Here is a 20,982-nt window from a genome sequence, read left to right as displayed (position 1 = left end):
CAATATGATTCATAAGAAAGCAATCTCAGTAGATTGGTAATATAAAACTAATGGCCAATACTTAGAATCACAGAATTGTAGAATCATTAGTATTGGAAGCAACCCTTAAAGGCCACCCAATCCAACTCCTCTGCAGTGAACAGGGACACCTGCAGCTAAATCATGTGCTCAGTGCCTGGTCCAGCCTGGCCTTGAATGTCTCCATGGAGGGGGCTTCCAGTGTGCCTCTAGGCAACTTGTTCCAGTGTCTCACCACTGTCATAGTAAAACACTTTTTCCTTATATCTAATCTAAATCTTCCTACTTTTAGTTTGAAATCATTTCCTCTTGTCCTGTCACAGCAGACCCTGATAAAGAGTCTGTCCCCTTCTTTCTTACAGCTCTCCTTTAGATACTGAAAGGCCACTCTCATGTCTCCCCAGATCCTTCTCTTTGCCAGTCTGAACAGCCCCAGCTCTCCCACCCCATCCTCGTAGGGGAGGTGTTTCATCCCTTGGGACATTTTTGTGGCCCTCCTCTGGATGCGTTCCATCAAGTCTATGTCTCCTATACTGAGGACTCCACATCTGGACGCAGTACTCCAGGTGAGGTCTCACCGGCTCAGAGCAGAGGGGCAGGATCACCTCCCTCACCTTCTTGGCCGCACAGCTTTTGATGCAGCCCAGCATATGTTTGGCTTTCTGGGCTGCGGGGACACACAGCTGGAGCAGTCCCAGGTCATCTCGGCGGGGCTGCGCACCATCCTTACATCCCCCATCCCGGTCACCCCGGGCACGTCACCTGAGTCCGTTATCACCCATTCCCGGGGTGAGACCCACACCGCTCTCCCAGCAGCGTCGCGGGACCGCCCCATCCCGGCCGCGCGGTGGCGGACCCCTCCGCTCTCCCGGTGCGGGGCGGGGCCTCCCGCCGCTGTGACTCACCCCGGCCCGCCCCGTGCTGTGCAGAGCCGTGCCGTGCCGCCGGGGGTGGGACCGTCCGAGGCCGCGCCCCCGCCCCGCGCTCCCGGCAACCCCCCCCTCCCCTCCCTCCCTCCCGGCACGGACTGCAATGATTTAGAAGTTCAGGAATCCCACGTGACGTCACGGAGGGTGATGTAATGCTTCTCTAAATAGAACGTATTGTAACCTTCCCTCAGTCCAACGTGGTTCCTCCGGCCGCGCTGCCGGTCCCGTCCCCGCCGCGCCGCGCTGCGCCGGGCGGTAAGTTCCGAAAAACGCAGGGCTGCCCCGGGAAAGCGCTCGGCGCGGCGCGGCACGGGGAGAGAGCTGCGGGGCTGGGGAACGGGCAACCCCGCGCCTGGGGACGCGTTCCCCCGCTGCCGGGATCCGCACGGGTCGGTGTCCGCAGCCGCCTCCGCCGCTCCGCCGGTGCGTGCGCGCGGGGCCGGGCGGAGCAGCGCCCGGGGCGGGCATGGCACGGAGCGGGATGCTGCGGGATGGGATGCCGTGAAGATGAGACGGGGAAGGGGGCGCGGGGAGCGCTGCCCCGCGCGGGATGCGGGCGCGGCTCCGCGTTTCCGCGCTCCCCGGCGGTGACAGCTTCCCCGCAGCTTCCTAAAGTTGCGGGCGAGTCGGGCGGCCGGCACTCGCAGCCCCTCCGGTGGGTGCAGAGCTCGGTGCGGCTCTGCTGCTCCGCTTGGGATGCGCTGTCCCCCCCCCTCTCCGCCGCAGCCGCCCGCTCTCACGGGGCTCTCTCTCTCCCCAGCGAAGTTTGCAGGACGCTAAGAGCTTCGGGAGTGTAAGGGGAATACTTGCTAAACTGCCTGCTCTATTATTTATGTCCCGGCATGGTGAGTGATCCTTCATCTCCGGAGCTCTACACTCGATCGTGCAGAGGCGGGGGTAGGGATAAAGGAAAGGAGAGGAACGTCCGTGTGTTAAAAGTCCAGAGCGATGTTAGGAGTGCTCTAAGCAGCCCGATGAGAAGATTTCCCTGTTTTATCGGTGCTTAGCTGGGGAAGTTCGAGAGGGAAGGGCGGGCTGCTGAGGACGGAGCGGCATCTCCGGGTTTCCCTCCGCGGCTCCCAGAGCCCCCCAGCCCGGCGCCGTGCCCCGGCCATCCCCGTCCGAACAGCGCGCAGAGCGTCAGGGAACAGCGACGAAGGAAAAGTTTATTGTAAGAAAGTGTCACGCAGAAATAATCCAGAAACCGCGCAGAAAGAGAATCGGGAGTCTGAGGGTGAGGGCTGGGATGCAAGCGCACCGCCTAAATCACGGGGTGGGGTGGGGAGCTGGGGGGGTTGCTAAAAGATGGTCGGTTCGCAGCGGAGAAGTGTCGCTGAAGGTCGTCGCTTTGGTATTTTGTAACTTTCACGCGGTAAATGCGGTTGCCGTTCTCAAAAGCTGGAAGTTCTTTGAGAAATGGCTGAGATCCTTATTTGTGACTCCTTAATCCCGAGGGGAGCTGCGCGGGTCGCAAAGCACCGGGGAGAAGTGTGATTAATGATCGGTGATTAGCGATAAGTGATTAGTGGTTTTATTCAAACTGTTACCTCTGACCAGAAGCACGCATCAGAGGATTAACGGGCTCTTTAGATAAATGCTCATTAGTGGAAGGGGGAAAGCAGAGATAATAGGCATGCACACAGGGACAACTTTCTAGGAAAATCAGTCCCGTCTCTGGCATAATAAGCTCTATTAGCAGAAGGGCGCTTTAATTTAAAAGTTGCTTTTATCTTGTAAATCAAAGATGGATGCAGAAGTTCGCTGCGCTATTATAGCCTAAATTTTCCCATATCCACTGGATGTGGATTATCTCAGTAGTGATACCTTATTAAAGAGAGGGGGAAAAAATTAAATAAAAAAAAATAAAAAAAAGGAAAACATACCATGCAAACCAATGGCATCTTTGAGAGCGGCAGCCCCTCATCCCGCGGCATCCATCCATCCATCCATCCATCCATCCACCCATCCACCCACCCATCCCTCCCGCGGGAGGAGCGAACTAGAGGGCGCAGCGCTGCGCTGGGTTATGATCCCAGCAAGTAGCAGCTTGCGAGGTGTCCTTCAGCACTCACCACGAAGTTGGTTTCGTGCTGGGTTGGAGGCTAGACAGAGCTGCAAGTTTGTAGTCACTTTTTCCACGTCGGCTAATCTGGGGAGTTAAAGGCTATTGGAAAAATTAGGCTCATTTACTCAAAGCCACGGGGAACGAGGGAGAGGAGAGGGGCAAACTCTGCAGCCTAGGACCTGACTCCTGACCGTGCTGTTTTCTGCTGCTTTAACGAAGCTCCGTTCCGATGGCCTTCATTGCTGAAGCCTGAAAGCTCTCTCGGTAGTTTTCCCACAGCTATCACTGTGAAGGGAGGTGGGTTTTTTTTTTGTTTCATTTTTAAAGTCACTAAGTAGAAAGAGAAGTTGGCTGTGATTGAACAAAACGGCTTGGACCCGACTGTGCTCTACAGATAATGGTAAGGAGCCTCTTTCTATGATAACTAATGAGGGATTTCTCTTTAATCTGTACTGTGCATGGCTCGTGTAGAACCGATGCCTACTGCTGTCCACAGGCTTTGGGACGTTTCTACTGTCCCATTTACTTAAATGGGATTTATGTTTGCTTGCATCTGCTGAGATCATAAAAGTTTCAAAACTTTAAATGAAACACTTGAGTGAAGCAGGAAATAGAAATAATGAGTTTATGGCTTAAAAAAAGAAACTGCTGCGGTCTCCAGTTGCTGCACTTTTGACTGGAGACTCGCAGACCGATGCTTAAAATCAGAAAGTTTCCTAACAGCACATATAAAAGGCAATAAGCTCTGTTTGCCACTCTTGGATATTGTGTGGCACTCTTCCAGAAGTTAAAATCATGGTATTTTTGAACAGACAGAACCTGTTCCCCTCTCATCAAAACAGACATTTAGAGTTTAGCCTCAATTAATTGAACTCTACCTCTGCTAATTCAAGATGGACAATATAAAGGAAAGCAAACTTTGTATGCAGATGAGGAGGAAAGATAGAAGCAAGATTGTGCTTGCCATTTCCCATATATTTATAAAACCATTTATCAGAAAGACTTTCACAGCTAAAGAGCAGTCCATGCTTTTTAATTTGATCTTCACTTCCTCACTTTGAGAATCTCAAATACGCCGCAACCGCTCACGTTTACCCCAGGCACTTTGGAGGGGTCTTCTGTAAGAGATTATTTCTGGCAGAGCTGGAGTTCGCTCTGGAGTTGATAAAGCAGAGGAAATCTCAGATTGCCTTTGGAAGGTAACTTAAAGTACTGAAACTTGCAGCTTTGTGTGGGCAGAGCCCTCCCTGCCATCAGTGAGTATCACAGAATGATTTGAGACTGAGTTAGTAACTTGCCTGCTCTGTAAAAACCTGAGACCCCAACCAAGGCAGGAGGGGCTTCAGTATCAGAGAAGCTCTTGCAAGGCTGTCGTTGTTTCTAAAGAGCTTCATTTAAAATTAAAGATGTTCCCCCCAGTCTTAGTCATCCCTTGTCTCTAACTTCTGCCGTTAGCTAACTTCTGGGATTTTCTGCGAACCTGTTGCTTTCAGGACTTAGTCCTTTCCTTATATATTATTAGCCATTTTTAAAGCTCAGTTTTAATTCCAGTGAGCATCTCTCCTATAAACTCTGTATTATAAGAAAAATATTTCTGGACAAGATTCTGCAATAAAGAGAAGAAAACTGTTTCGGCTTTAAGCATCTTTTAATTATTAAGGATGGTATGATTTATACTTGGAGCTGAGCAGTACATTTTCTCAGGGCCTTCAAATACGGATTTTTCTTGCAACTTGTTACAAGAGGACTGTATTTGGTAGATGCAGCTCCTTGAATTACAGATACACGTGTAAAGCAACAGGTCGGCAGTTCTGCTTCGTACATCCAAGCAGTTCTGCTTCGGGGTTGGCATCCCATACTAACCAATTTAATAAGTAGACATATATATAATTAAGAGAGCTTATTTGGCTTAGTGTTTCATGCATAAACTCTCACTGCAATGAACTCATGTGAGTCCTAGTGGAAATATTTGAAACGTTTAGAGTTTCCGTCAGTTATGGGGACTCAATGCCAGGGCTGATCAGGGAGCCCGGTGTATTGCTGCCACTCTGCACCACCTCACAGCAATTCCTGCTGCCTTGCCCCATCCATACCACCGTTCATCCCCTGAAAAAGATGATTTATAGGTAAACAGTGCTCTAGGGCTCTTCAAATACCTCTCTGTTTCTAGGGCTTTTGCATTCTTCTACCTAGAAAAATGCTTAAAGCTGATCACAGAATTAATGCAACAGTTCGGAGTAAGAACTATGAGTTTTCCTCTTACTAAAAATTGCATTACTGCATTAAGTTGAAATTTTGATGGTGTAGTATTCTTTGATGCAGACCAAACAATGATCTCAGACAGTATCTTACCGTGCCACATTTGAACGTGAGCCATATAAATGCCAAAATCAGCTTTTGTAGACTTGACACGTGAAAACAAATTGCTGTTATGAAATACTTTGTTGTTGTGGTGGTGGTACTCAAAGAAACGATTTAAATCATCTCAGGTACACACAGCAAGCACATAACATGCACACAGCAATTATGTCAGGGATGCGGTGGAAGGACTTGTTGGAGCAAAAAGCTGTTGCGCCCCATTGCATCCAGGAGCTGTTCTGCTGCTCTGCATGCTGTTTGCTCACACCGTGGCTCAGGTTGAAGGGGCAACCCCCGGTACCTTCAAATAATACTGTGCCTACTATATTACATTCACGTGTTATTTCACTCTGTAATTAAAACTGGGGAGAGTCAGCATTTTTTTATTAGCCACCACATGGGAAATGCAGCTGTTATTTGGCTTTCAAGAGTTTCAGAAAGGTTGCTTGCACTGCTTTGTAGGTTTCTAGATGGTGATATCGAATGCTATTTTATAAACACGGAGAGATTTTCCAAGGATTTTGCTGAAGGCTGTAGGATTTTCAAAGTAAAACATTGAAAGCTTACTACAATTTCCTTAGCTTAAAAGATGTTTTGCTTTTGGTTCTCGTTTCCATCTCCCTTTTTTGAGAATTTGTTCCAGAAGTCAGTCCTGTGCAAAACTTCCAAATCGATGCCTCCAAACGTTGCAGTTAGTGCTGTTTGTGTAGGTGTCCTGCTTTTTTAATCTGTTTTTTGAGGCAGTTGGTGTCACCATCGTGACACTGTTCTCTGTAAGGGGATGTGAAGGTGCGGGGTTCAGCTTTGGTGCTGTGCTCCGTGGGTGATGGAAAGGGCAACGTCTTTAGAAGAAGCAGGGAAGAAGGAGATTCAAATTTAATTGGGGGAAAATACTACAAATCCTCTGCTGCCTTTGCCAGAACCAGAAGTCAGTGCTGCTTTTCTTTGGCTCTGAATGCTTTCATTACTCTTACTAGGGTTCTGAGACCTTTGGTAATAACTCAGGATCTGGGCATCATTTAGTCTCACCCTCAGCTTTCTGCCTCCATAAACTCTACAAATGGTTTCTATTGTCTTCTTTTTGTTTGCAGTGTTTTCTCGAGGGTTTTCTTCACATGCCCCCCTCTCAGCTTCTCACTGAGGCCCCATCTCTAGGTGCCCCCATCCCTAAGCAGCATCATGCACATTTGGAGGGTTCACTCACAGCCTCAGTGTTTGTGTGCTGTGGAGTTTTCTGCCCAAGAGTGTGCTAAGCTTAAACCAGTTGAGCTCACTCCCTAAATCTAATTCAGTGACTATTAGAGAAATGTATTTAATTAGGGCAATTTTTTTCTTATTTAGAGGCAGAAATGACTTATTTCCCTGTTTCCTTTGTGGGTTTATGCCTTCATTTACTAAGTGCATGTAGTGCAGCGTTGTTTAGAGCCATCTTTTCTGAGGTGTTTACTAGTACTCAAGAGCTATGTTGCCAAAGGTGAGAATTTCCCCTGGACCAGTGGTTGACAGGTTAATGATCTGAGTTATCTAAGTGTAGGTAATGTTAGTTAGTGCATATGCTCAACAGAGGGGGCTCTGCAGCACAACAAATGGAATTTGAGATTGGGATTAGGGTGTGTTGCATGGAGTGGCTACAACCAGTAAGCACTGAATGGAGATGTTATCGCATTGGACTCTGTATATATTTCTTCCTTTATTGTGCTTTAAATCTTTCAATTTTGGAGTGCTGAATTGGGATGGTGGTTTCCCGTGGAGTAGCACTTGGCCTAAGAAAGCAAAGAAGCCCTCCAAGATACGATTGACGCTCTTACCAGGTTGCTCTGTTGTGCACTGATACTGCAAACCAACTGCCAGTAACTTGGTGTTGTGTGAATTGGCTTAACATTATTCCAAGTCCAAATATGCCTCCTGTTTAAGTAAAAAAAAACCAAAAACCCTTTGTATTGAATAGCAGTAGTTAGCTTCTAGCTGAGGAGCTTCAGATTGTGAATAGTAAACCCTAACTGCAAGGGATCTACTCTCAACTGATTTTGGTCAGTGGGCTTAAGTTCGGGCTACTTCTGATTTTGGTCAGATCAGTGAATGAGTGACACTTTTAGGAGCCCAGCAGGAACTCCAAAAATGATCTGTGCATCTGACAACAAATTACCTAGCAAATGAGAACTGTTGATGTTAGAAATTCGGGAATGAGAGTATCTCACTCACAGGAGACATTTGTTCTTGGCTTGGAAGTAGTTGCTAACCTGAAGATACAGACAGCTGAGCAATGGGGTACGGAAAACACAATTAATTCCTTTGTTAAGGACTGTCTTTTACTACCTGCAATTTAATCTCATTTCTGATTGAATGTTTTAGGATGAAGAATTTTTTTTAAAAGCTTTTGTGAGCATTTCAACTACCACATCAACTGACTTTTTTATGACTTAGAAAAAAAAAAAAACCAACCACCACGAACAAAACAACTCCTGCTGCACTTTTTTTTTAAAGGTTGACAAGATCAGGATCTGTATCTGCACAACTTTCCTTTGTTTCCCAGACAGTAAGCACAATAAGTGAAAGGAATAGATTTTGTAATTAAAAACAAGATAAGAAATTTTCCTTCTTTTCTCGCTTCTATATCCTTACATGTCCATGTAGCATTTTAATATTATCTTATGTCTGTTGTTCAGTGAGATCAGTGTATGGGTTTTTGTTTTTCTTTTTACTGGCTGTGCAATGGAAAGGTATTAAAAAAGGCAGCGAGGGAAAAATTGCATGATGTAGGAACTTAAAGACTTTCTAAAGTCCTTGTGCTACCCTTTCACTCCTCAGCACAAATAAAGCAGTATATGATCTCAAGCATTTAACTGGGTAAAATTTGAGTAATTGCTGGTTTAACACAAGAAGCGAGAGAAAGCAGCAATTTGACTGTTTTGATGTGAATCTGTGGAAGACAAGTTTCTCTAGATAACCTGCTGTGAAAGTGGAAAAGATCAGAAGAGTTTGACCAGGTGAGGAGAATTAGATCTTTGTGGATTAAAAAAAAAGTATCACAGTGGAACCTAATTCTCCACTCACCCCAACACAAATCTGGAACAGCTCTGATAATGTGGAGTTATAGACTGTTATAACACTCATTGAGAAGAAAATTAGATTCCTGGGGTCTATTCTGCATGCAGCCTATTGGCTGTGCGCCGTGTAAATCCCAGTACTAAAGCAGCGGTCTGACACAACGCGTTACGGCGGCTCTTTCCCCAGGATGAACGTGTTTGCAGCTCTCCTTGTCTTGTGGCCACTTTTCAGGGGGCAGGGGGATATTGAGAATTCTTATTTTGTGCTCAATTAATATTCCTTCCGTGCGCTCTCCTTCCTCTCATGAGCTTTATGTGTGGGTGCGCAGTCTGCACTCTCCATCATCTATCTGTCTGCGTCTCGCTGGTTGTGACAGTCACCGCTCTGGCCTTGGGCTTGCACAGCACTGGGGAAAAGCCCAACAAGATTTCCAGTGAGACGTGGCACTGCTGAATTCCAGTGCCAATGGGTCTTTTCTCTCTTATTCGTGTTGTCAGTTGGGAGTAACACCTTAGCCTGTGGAATTTTGTGGTCTTTTTCCTTTTTCTTTAAAAAGAAGCGAATGTTGTGTGTGTATGTGGGGAGGGGGAGAGAAAGAAATGGGAACACAGAGAAGTCCCACAGCTTTAATAATGTTAATAATAAGGCCCAGAACACTTCAGCATCCGGCACTGTTTGCAGCCTGCAAGTGAGAGCAGACAGAGTCTTTCCAAAATTGTGAAAGATCTTGTTGCTGCCTGAGCCATTCTGATTTTTTCAAAGATCCATCAAATGGGAATTTTGACCAAGGAAAACACTGTGAGGAGTGGTAAACAGGCAGCATTGAGCACACAACCCTTCCCCCCCCTCCTCACAAGCCCTAATGGTATACACTTGCTTTCAATTTTCTTAATGTGACCCAGGATATATGGGGTCAACTCTGAAACTTCTGAAATCAGTACTGCTCCATTGACCCCACTGAAGCTGTGCAGGGTGGGTTATGGCCCACCCTTGATTGATAAAGGCACGTGGCAGGCGGCATCTGCATGTCACCTTTGTAGGAGGATGCAATAAAAAGTTTCTGGCCTTACAACTGGCTCTGGTGTGGAAGGGTTCTCTGCACCCTTAACAATCCAGAGGTTAATTTATAAAAAAATGAAACAAAACCACAACTATTATTTCATTGCCAAACATTTTTAAAAAGCACTATTTATGTAGGGCCTATATAAGCAGACATTGTTTTATGTTCCTTCTGCTGGCTTTGCACTTGACTAAACCATTATTCTCAGAGCACTGCTGTGCTGAGATCATCAGCGATGATGGTGTGAAAACAAACAAGTTTTAGCAGGAGAAGTCACTATATAATTTGACAGGGATGGTGTTGGCATCAAAACATCTACATTAATTTTATCTCTATTCAAAGCAAAATAAAAATCAGATGGGGAGTAGAAAAAATTCTTAGCTACGAGGAGGGAAAGGGGATTGCAACTGATTCAGCAAGGTGCTGTGTCAGCTCAAATGAGGACCTTCCTCAACCTCCATTGAAGTCAACAGGGACTAGTGGCATTGGGCCCTTTTTCTCCAAAGTTTAGTAAGACTGCTGAGATGAAACTTAATTCCTTGTTAATTCAAACTCCTAGCGAGTTCTTGGGAGAAAAGCTTTATTTGTTAGAGACTGAGGTACTCTCCGTCTCTTCATCAGAGCAGTAAAAAGTATGTGCTCTCGTTGTGAATCCTTGAGGGAGACCTTCAGCAAAACAAGCATCAAGAAGAGCTGATATTCTGAATGTACCTTAAAGATGCAAAAATGGTGCTTTGTAGGAAAACATTTCTGGTTTCTGTTACGTAATGGAAAATAAGGGCACAGATGCCTATTTTGTACTATTGATAGTCATTTTTAATGTCATCAAGAATGATTTTACATTCTCTAATGTAAATTAAATAGCTTTGGGAGTAATGGCTACAGTTATACGTAGTCAAATAGGTGCTGTGAAAAGTAAATGTGCAAATGTGCATGTTCCCCTTCTTTATTCTTTCCTCAGTAACGTTCTGTTTAAAACAAACAAACAAACAAATAAATAAATAAAAACACTTGAAGTCAATGAATCCCAGATGAGTCAATGAACTTAATAACATCCTCAAATTTTGGGGTTCCAGATATTTCATTTTACTGCAATACTATGGCCATACAGTTGAACCTCTTACAGGATTATCTAAATTGAGTGAGGCTTGCAGGATATACACTGAAATGCTACGAAAGTGTTGCTCCCTCTGTAGCAGTTAGGTTGCTATGTCCCATATTTCCTCTTCTGCATTGTTTGATTCTACAGTTTTTTTTCCTTGCCAAAAAACGAGTATCCCAAATTATAAGGGCAGCCTATTTCTAGGCTGTCATTCTTCCAGTTTTATGTTCAGTTTTTAGTCCATGTACTGTCAGCCAAATGCTTTTCAGCAGACTCGAAGTTTTTAGGGCCAGGATAAGCTGAGGAGAAATATTTTGAGCATTGTAAATAATGCCAAATTAATTCATAATGAGGACAGTGAGAGATACAATGATAACTGTCTTATGAAACAAGTCATGCAAATAGATTTTTGTTTTAAGATTTGAATTTTTTAAGTTGGTTTCAGACAGCTTAAATGTAGTGAGTGTGCCTTGTGGTGACCTGTGGGTTTGGCACACTGCATATAATGAGGTAAAAAGTGTGATCCTTTTGGTGTCCACTGAAACACTGCTTCCTTGTCCACCTGAAGACCACCTCTACTTTGAGCATGGTGTGTGTGAGACAGCCTCCAGGGTGCAAGGAGTTGAGAGAACCTCTTGTCCCTTGCCAAGCCCCAGATTTAGCACAGAGGGGATTTCCTCCTCTCTGTGCAGAAGAGGTGGTTGGGCCACACACCTTCTGTAGCCCCATCCCATCCTGATTTAAACCAGCAGTAGATGCCAGGGTAAGGTCAGTGTCCTGCAGATGGGAAGGCATAGAATCGCTGTGCAGGCAGACTGATGGACTTTTTGGAGGAAGCCAGTGCTCACCAAAGACTTTCAAGAGAAGGCAGTCACTGAAAAACAAGGCATAAAGAGGCCTGAAGCTGTTCACACAGCAAACTCTGGGACTAGCTTCAGCCAAAATGAAAGGCGAGGTGAATATGTGGAAAAAGTCAAAATACTCAATTTCAACATTTTCTCAAAGTGAGATACATCTTTGAAAGTGAATTTATTTTAAGGAAGATAGGAAGCAATAAATCATTCAGAAATGAATCTTTATTTTGTGCTGCATAAAGATGGGTGCAAAACTGTTTTACATTTATTCACCTATCACTATTTGTCTGCTCTCTTAGTTCAGGGAGGTTTGGCTTTTGCTCGGCATTGCCTGCTCCATACTTGTACGTATAAGCACTGTATATGTGAGGCAGGGGCAAGCTCCTGGAGATCTTTTTGATGGGGAACAAAAGGCTGAGTAGAGTCCTTCTGTTGGGAAATGTGCCAAATCTCCAGAATATTTAATAGAATCAGTCATTCAGATTGGAAAAGGCCTAGTCAAACTATCTACCCATTCCCGCTGTGCCCATAGAACCATGTCCTTCAAGCGTCACATCTACAGATTTCTTGAACACCTCCAGGGACAGTGACTCCACCACCTCCCTAGGCAGCTTTTTCCAATGCCTCATGAGAAGAAGTTTTTCATTATATCCAACCTGAACCTCCTCTGGCACATGTTGAGGCCGTTACCTTTTGTCCTGATTTCCTATGACTTGGTCTTGTCTGTTTTGATCTGACTGGGTCAGAGACCACGACTGCCTTCTGTGATGTACAGAGTTGCCTTCATCAGCAGATGGAGTCAAAAAAGGAAAGAAAGAAAGAAACAAATAATAATAATAATAATAATAAAAACAGGCTGGAAGGAATCAAGTTTTTGCATGGCAACTTCACTGAGATTGAAGTTAGCAGAGGCCATCTCCACAATGCGCTGTCAGAAATACCTTGAATTATTCTTCATTAAATCACTGCATCATTGTTAAAGTCAGAAATTAGAGTGCATTATAAAAACAGTTTTCTTGATTATGCTGCTGTCCTAGGTTTTTAGGGTCTGCTATTTTAACTTCTTTAGAGGAAATGTGGGTGTCTTAGGTGGAAACCTATTATTGGGAATTAACATATGGTGGAGATTCTGGTAAAAGCTTAGATTTATTAGAACATTCAAAAATTGATCAAAATGGCATTGTAGGAGCAATTTCCACTTAGAGGGACAGAATTTTTGTTCATTGTTGTATAAATTAGTTTCTTAATTTTTATCATGAGACATCAAGTCTTTTGGAGAAGAAATTCTTACTTAGTCTTAAGTGTGGAATTGCATTTCTTGCAGCTTTTCCTGAATCAAGTGGAGTATTTAATCTCAATGTGATGGCTCTTTAACATGTCTTTTCAAGTGTGTTTTTTGGTGGCTTGATGGTATGTAGAGCATTTCCTTCCTGTACTCCAGTATTTCTAACCAAAATCTGAGTATGTTTGAAACCTTAGCTTATTCACACTTCCTAATCATAATCCCCTTGGTTTCCTTGTCAGCACCTTTTTGTGGTATTTCTCTGGACACCTCTATCTAATATCTCCAGAGGTTATTCTACAGAGTAACCTTTGACAAGATCTATTACTTACTACTTACTGCTTTTAACAAGGTGAAAAGAGGTCAACCCCTGTAAAAGGCAGGCATTATTAGAAGGCTGCTGGGGAGTCCCACGGTGGCTTGTCCATCTCTTGTCGCAGCACTGTCTGCATATCAGCTTAGGAACCTCCTCTAAAGCATGAGGAAAATAGATGTATGGTTGGATATGTGCATATGAAGATATGTCCTTGGGAAAGCAGTTACCACAGGCATTATAGAGCTCCAGGCTGTTCCTCCATCAAGGTCACTGACTACTGTTGGACCCACTGAAATCTGAAAGAGTTCTGCTGTCAGCTTCAAGTGTAACAGGATTTAAGGCTATTAGTTTTGTGTGATCCATTTAATTGAGCCTCATGACCAATGCTAATGACTTTTGATACTGGAAGAATTGAATTGGTAATTTGTCTACCTCTCTTGCTAGAATACAGGGTCTTCCAAATTAAAGTTGCAGCTTGTCTATTTCTGTAACTGAATTTAGATGCAAAAACTACCTCTTCATGAATGGGGGAGAAAAAAACAGATTGCAGAATCTCACATTGTCAAGAGAGTAACTGTAAGATCCTTTCAGTCGACATAGAAAATCTTAGAAATTAGAGAAAACATATTTTTTCCTAAGTTAATTAATAAAAGCTGAGAAATTGTGCAGGAGAGTTTAGACAGATTTCAGAAGTATTTAAAATAGCATTTAAAAAATGGCTTCTTGATTTATCTCTATGAATCTTTACAAATGAATGAGAAATCTTCCTAGAGTGCCTTGAAATATCTTAGTGTGGCATTCCTTGTCAGTGAAGGAAGATGATTTTTAAAGGTGGGTCTGTCATTTGCTTACTGTCTCTTACTCGTGATTTCTGTGCATGCAGAACCTACAGAAATTGCTGTTGTATCTTTCAGATGTAAACAATGATGACAATCTAGCAAACAAAAAACCTTATCTGAAGCTTAACAATAAATGGTAAGGATTTTTCCTCTCACCTCAAACACTGAAGGCCAGACTAACTTGTTGCTAACACAGCTTTCACTTTCTATCCAGAGCTGAACAATTAATCACATGCAGTCAGTGACTGGAGTGCTCTGTCTGGGGTAGCATTTAAATTTGATTTACGTAATGGGAAGTGATTGCCACATGACTCATGTATGAGCATGGCTGGGGGTGAGCTCTCTGCAGAAAGTAGGCATGACAACTGTCCTGAGAGAATCTAAAGGTGCATAAGGAGTGTAGGATGTAAATGTGAAACACAGATTGCTTGTTTTGGGTTCAACGTGAAAATGAAAAATGAAAAGCTTTTTTTTTTTTTTTTTAATGTGATCACATAGTGGTTACAATGTGTACTGTCCATGCAAAACCACTGTATGCGAGATGTAGAAGAGGCTTCCTTGGCATGTCACAATTCCTGATGTTCTGTTTGATTTCTGTATCAGCAACCTCCCAAAAGTTTGTTCACTAAGAGTTTATACATAGGAGTGTCTTGGCATACTCCCTTTTGCCAAGCTCACCCTTTAATTGTAGGTATACTGGCAAGGAGGCAAGTTAGAGCCAGGCCTCATGGCCCTGGGATGGGATCTGCTTTTCTCCCAGAGCCTTTTAGTTTTGTGAAGGTCTTTGAAATACAAGATGAAGTCAGCTTCTGCAGGTTCAACCAATCCCTGCTGGACACTGTTAACCTTTCAGAGTAAATCTAAGTCTTAATATAAGTTTAGCAAAGTGACTCTAATATTAGGATTTGTGCACAGTCACAAGAGTAAGGTGCTGCCAAAATACAAAAGAATTACTTTCCTCTCTTTACCCTGTTATATATCTGATCTAACACACAGTTGATAAATAATATCTGATTCCCACTGTCAGAACATTGTGCTTCTTTTGTTTATTTTCCCCATAAACTGTCCACAAAGCACTACTGCTCATCTTTGTAAAACTGTGCTTTGGCTTGAAGGGGAATTCCTTGTAGAATTTTGAAGTAAAAAGATGCAGAGACTGTACTGTGGCAACGTTTCACACCAGAAAGGACATACTTTCTCTTTGCTTCTGCTTTCATGCTTCCTTTTATTCAAGATTTTCAAATGCTTATAGTGTAAGAAATGGTAGATGGAAAAGTGTAGAAAATGAGCAAATTATTACTGAAAAACAAGTTCTAGGTGGCACCCAGCCTGTAGCAAGTGTCTGCAGAGGCTCTCCTCTGTACCACCAAACTCCTTGTTAGGCGTAGAGGGCTCTGAAGCTGAAAATATAGAGGGAGTGAGTGTTTGGAGCAGTTGTTAAAGGTCAAAGAAATTTAGGAAAGCTCATCAAGTCCTTACGGGTGTGGTGACTGAGCAGAATAATTTCTTTGACTGTTCAATTTTATTTGTGTATAGTTTGGTTGGAGAATGCAGCTCAGTTTAAATGCACTTAAGGTTTTCCGTGAGGTACCCACTTGAGGATCAGCTCTATGGTGATGAAAATCCAGCTACAAATCTGCTACCAGTTGAGAAACTCACAGGCGACCAACCAACCCATCTGTGTCAAAATTAAAAACAAGCAAAAAGAACAACCAATGGTTACAGGGCTTTCTGTCCAAACTCTTTGCTTTCATTTTGTTTTGAAACTTGGAAAGGAGAGGCCTGCTTGACCCAGCCACCACAGATACGATGTTTTCCTTAGGGTTGGAAAAGACCTTTGACATCACCTCAGTCTAACTGCCAATGCATCCCACCATGCCCACTGAGTCATGTCCCTCAGTGGTACATCTACATGTTTCTTGAACACCTCCAGGGACGTTGACTCCACCACCTCCCTGGGCAGCCTGTTCCAGAGCATCACCACTCTTTCTGATACAAATTTTTTCTTAATATCCAATCTCAACCTCCCCTGATGCAACTTGAGGTCATTACTTCTCACCTTATCATTGTTGCTCGGGAGAAGAGGCTGACCCCCACCACTTTACAACCTTTTTCAGGCAGTTGTAGAGAGCAATAAGGTCTCCCCTGAGCCTCCTCTTTTCCAGACTGAACAACCCCAGTTCCCTCATCTGCTCCTCATAAGACATGCTCCAGACCCTTCACAGCTTTGTTGCCTTTCTCTGGGCACAAGTGGTGGCTAAAGGTGTGCTCTGTTTGCGTCTGCTAGAGCCAAAACCTGCAGCCTGCTGCACTATTTGTGGTCCAGTACTGCTGTTCACATTACGTTTTTGCCTATAAGATCAAATTTTCTTTCAAGATGATGGCATGCTTTCAGTATTTTTTTGTTAGTGTTCTTTTCACTTGGTTGTGGTGATTTCTGACGGTATACTTTGGGTTGGGTGGTTCTGCCTTGCCAGAGGGAGGAAGAGCCTGGCAGTCCATGGCCTGGCCTCAAGGCAGATTGCTGCTGTTCCCACTGCTGTGCAGCCAGGCACTTGTCCTTCCTGTGTTTCCAAAGGCTTGGGAAAATACTCTTGTGAAACACTGATTACGGTGGGTAGTGAAGTCTAAAATTGTTTATACAAGTCACATCGATTGGAAAATGATCTTCACTCAGCAACTGCGTTACCAGCGAATCAAGGCAGTGTGTTGGTGCTGGGGACCGGGTTCCTCTCCAGCAGATGTGCATGGGCTCCTGCTCTGCGCTCTGCACCCAAGCAATCCAAGTGCTTCTTCCTTTCTTCTGGGGAAGCACTTTTTTTTTATATATTTTTTTCCTCAGCTTTGTAATTTGCGTAAAGAAATTAACGTCATTTGTTGCAGTTGTTCCGGTAAGAGTCGACGTTTGTTGTCTTTGCACCTGATGAGTGCAGCAGTGCCCCTTGGCATCCCAACCTCTCGCAAGTTCCTTGAGATGAAGCTTGGAAACCCGGCGGTTTTGTGGCCGCGGTGCCCCCGTGCCGCCCCGCGTGCCGCTCGTATCCCGCTGCCGTGCGTACAGTTCCCGCTCACCGCGCACTCACCAGCAGAGGCTGCTGCCAGCCCGCGCTTGGCGCCGGGCGCGGGCACGGGGCGCGGGGGCGCGCCTCTGCGAGCTACCGTCCCCTTCTCTGGCTGCGGGGGCGCGCCCGCAATCTCTGCCTCAGCGCGGAGGGTGCGCGCTCCCGCACCCGCGGGCTGGGTCTGCTCCCGTGTAAGTGAACGGATGGGTGTGCTGCCGTGGGGCGCTGCGAGTAGCGCGGCGTTCGCAGCCTTCCCGTTACTTCTGTGGCAGTACGCTGTCTTCCAAGTAATCCAGCACCACACTTGTAGGTGATCATTTCCTACCGACTTGCCGCAGCTCTGGTTTTCCCAGGAGTGCCTCAGAGTGCAATCAGAGAGAATCAGGCCCTGGGCTGTTCTCTCAGCGTGGCAGTAAATCATCCCTGAATCTTAAGGAGGTGCTCCTGAATTCTGCTGACTGTCAGTGCAAGGCTTCACGTCCAACAACGCTGATTTATTCAAGTACAGGTTTTGTGCCTTTTAAGAGCATACCATCCGCTTAAACTGTGTTAGAAGTCAGCGCTTTACGGGTGAGCTATAGAGAAATGATAGCCTGACTTATCCTCTTAGTGACACCTGTTTGGGAATAATTTGTTAATTGCTGCTTTGAGGTCGCTTCTTCTGTTCTTCCAACAAATCGGTTTGCTTAATATCACGTGCTAATTTACTGAGTCGCTGCTCACTGTAACCTGGTCATTACCTGCTACAGTTACCCCAGCCCGCCTGCACGACTGCCTCTGGGGGAGAGGGCATGGAATGGAGGAGGTTGGATTCTTCGCTGGTGTAAAGCTGTGCCAAGAGGCTACAGCCTGTAAATCCACCGCCCACTTGCCCCGTGCTGAAAGCCTCTCACAGAAGGAGCTGTGGCGAGGTGCGGCCCCGGCATCCCACAAACAGGGCTTGTCGGAATCAGCGGTGCCGCTGTTTGCACAACTGCAGCTCTGAAGCGTGTAACAGATACCTTTTCGTTTAATTACAATTTTTACAGCTGGCCCATGCTGAAAATGATTGAAAATTTTTCCTAATGAGATAAGGGGAGTTAAATTTGTTTTTGCAAAATAGTTCTGCATGTTTTATTACTACGTGCAGGTCAAGCTGGCATATGTATCCAACATTCTAGCAGGCTGTATATACATATGTGGCTGTGTACCTCTGCTAATGTTGTTTTCTTAGTGCACATGGGAATTTCACAGCTCAGGATGTGAGGCTTCAAAGGGAAATGGGGCATAGGAGCAAAGACTAAAAGCACAGTGCAGGGTGTACCCTGCTTGCACTGTGCTTGGCCTCTGGAAGGGACTGACTTCACACACAGGGACTGCTGCAGGCCACAGTCAAGGACAGGACCATGTAAACAAATGTATGTAAATCTATGTGTAAACAGGGAGAGCAGTAAATACAAACTAGCAGCGATTGCAGAGTTTGCCATTAATTTCCCAGTTGCTAGTAGTTTTATGATTGTATCACACTCGGCTATGCAAAGGGACAGAAAACCTGTTATACAGCTCTCCTGTACAGAATGTACCACTAGGTAATGAGAAAGATGTTCCTGCTGAGAGGGGCAGCGGCTTCTACAGAGCACGTGGGTATTGTACTTTGTGTATTCAGAGTATTAATGGGCATGAACACTGCTGCTCCTCATGCCTGTGGTGCTTTACAGCCAGCATCTCACATCCACTTTTGCCTTCTTTCCCTCTACTTTGACTTCCAGGCACACCCCTCTCCCTCCATGCATTCTGACAATTGAGTAAAAGCGTCTCATTGCTGATGCATAGCAAATCTGGAATGATAGCTATACATTCTATCTACTAGTGTTTGGGTGTTTCTTGGAGGTTTTGGATTTCTTTGGGTTTAACTTTGAGTCCCTGTGTCCAAAGCAGGAAGTCAAATTGCTTTTCCATTTCGGCTCACCAGTTTTCAACCTCCTACTCCACTTTTGTTTAAGGATAAATGAAACCAGTTCTTAAAGTGCTGAAATGCCTGTTGCTTAACATCTTCAGCAGTGAGAGCAACACTGAGATGTGAGTCCATTCTCATGTCAGGTTCAATTTACAGTGGGGAGGGCTGCTGCCCTGGTGGTTTATATTTGGTAGCTAATTATGCAGCAGTGTCTCAGACTTCTCTCAGTCTGGACAAATATGCCCCAGATACATCTTGGTAGTATTGCTTGCACTGGTGCTAATGGCTTTTGACCTCTTCGTTGTGCCTTTTTTTCTCCCAGCTTTTTTGAATCAGTGTACATCCTCTGATTAATTATTTTATTTTATTTTATTTTATTTTATTTTATTTTATTTTATTTTATTTTATTTTATTTTATTTTATTCTATTATTTTTATTTTATTTTATTTTATTTTATTCTATTTTATTCTATTATTTTTATTTTATTTTATTTTATTTTGTTTTATTTTATTTTCTGATCTAGTTTCTGCAGGTACAATGCCTTTTTGCTGGGTTTCTGGATTCAATCATGCTACTAAAACATGAAAAGTGCTGCATTTCAGTTTGGTTGTACTTGTCTCTGCCTTATTTTCTAAGTATCCTTGCCTTTGAAACTTAACCTATATATTCAGTCAGAGCTCTGGATGACCCACAGTGACTGTTCATCCTCAGGGCATGAGATGAAGGAGCCGTGGTGTTGTGTTGCATTCAGATCCATGTCTCTCTTTGCCCCAGTGCCCAAAGGTGGGTGGTACTGCTCTGAGTCATCTGCTATAAATGCCAAATGATAGCATCTTCTGCTTCACGATGCTCTTATTGGCAGCATTGTGGATCACCAGTGCTTGGTCACATTTATCCGGTCTAATATTGCTGCTCATCATGATTGTGGAGATCATATTGCAGCTGGCTCCACAATCCAGCTGGAATCCAGCTAGCTGTTTGATCCAGTGACACGGTTATGGATATGGCTGATAGTTTTCCTGTATAGCATTAGTACATGGAGAGTCTTTGCTTAAGTTACGTGCTGTAATTTGTCCTCCTATAGGAAATTTTTCTGTCCTCAATCACTGTCAGTACAACTCCTTGTGTTCCCCTCTTGCCACCCACCCTGGGATTACTGCAGCATGAGTATAATAAGCAGTTCTGTTTCCCACAGTTGTCCTTGTTTTTTTCTTTCCATCTTTCCTGATGCTTCCCAGATCCTGTGCATAGGATCAGGGTGCCCGCAAGCTCAGTCTGTCTTTGTTTTGCCCCCCTAAATTCTTCAAACGTGTCTCCATGTACTTCAAATTCACTAGAATTTGTCATTGTTTTCATCCTTTCCCTGTGTAATTCAGCTGCCTGTGTTGTTTGCAGATACTTCACTTGGGTTAAATGTGTTTCCCTCTATTGATTGTTTCACAAATGGTCTTGCCCTGATTAATCGTTTTTCTCTTTCTAAACTTGAAGAGGATGAAAGCAGCCTTAGTTCTCTAGTTCAAGCATCTACTTGTATTAAAAAACATCTCATGGCATAAGGTTGTTTTTTTCCTCTATGGTATCATTTTGTTTGGGATTGCAGAACTCACTCTAAGCATCTCATCACCTTCTCTAGTATACCCAGAATGTTTACAACAATTGTCTCATTCAATTTTTGTTCATTTCTTCCCTATATTCTTCACTATTGGGCTGAAGAAATGATGAGATAATAAAGTAAACAACTTTCTAAAAATTCAGACAAAATATATTGCCCATGCTTAGGAGAAAGACCTGAATCTGCACACAGGTCTAATTTTTTTTCTGTTAGTCTGTATCCCTTGAAGCTGCCAATATTTTCTGATTGTAGAAGCTGTGTCTTGGTTTTCAGCTCCATCCCTTTCAACTACCCCACTAATCTGGTTGCTGCCAAGTTTTTCATGTGTTGGGCCATGGTTATTAACACCAGAGGACTGTATTAAAAAAAAAATCAAGCTCATTAAATATTTAAAATACACTGCTGCTTTTCGTAATGCAGAATGCTACCTTATGCTTCTCCAACTTCATAAACCCATGAACAATTTTGATAAAGTCAGTATGGGAGTCAGCGGTTCTTCAT

General features: G+C 44.1%; 1 protein-coding gene across 1 annotated transcript in view; it reads left to right on the top strand.

The window, feature by feature from the left end:
• The first annotated feature begins 1,081 nt into the window (after positions 1 to 1,081).
• CREB5 (cAMP responsive element binding protein 5) overlaps positions 1,082 to 20,982 on the top strand; it is a 241,857-nt gene continuing 221,956 nt past the window's right edge. The window contains exon 1 of the mRNA XM_065752488.1: positions 1,082 to 1,091. The gene's annotated coding sequence lies outside the window, so the exon portion shown is untranslated. The remainder of the gene's footprint in view (positions 1,092 to 20,982) is intronic.

Source organism: Cyrtonyx montezumae, unplaced genomic scaffold (assembly GCF_038088225.1).
Source record: "Cyrtonyx montezumae isolate F1298 unplaced genomic scaffold, pur_monq_1.0 scaffold_8, whole genome shotgun sequence".
NCBI classification, from domain to species: domain Eukaryota; kingdom Metazoa; phylum Chordata; class Aves; order Galliformes; family Odontophoridae; genus Cyrtonyx; species Cyrtonyx montezumae.
The sequence above is the reverse complement of the archived record's forward strand: the minus strand, read 5'-3'. Positions and strand labels throughout refer to the sequence as shown.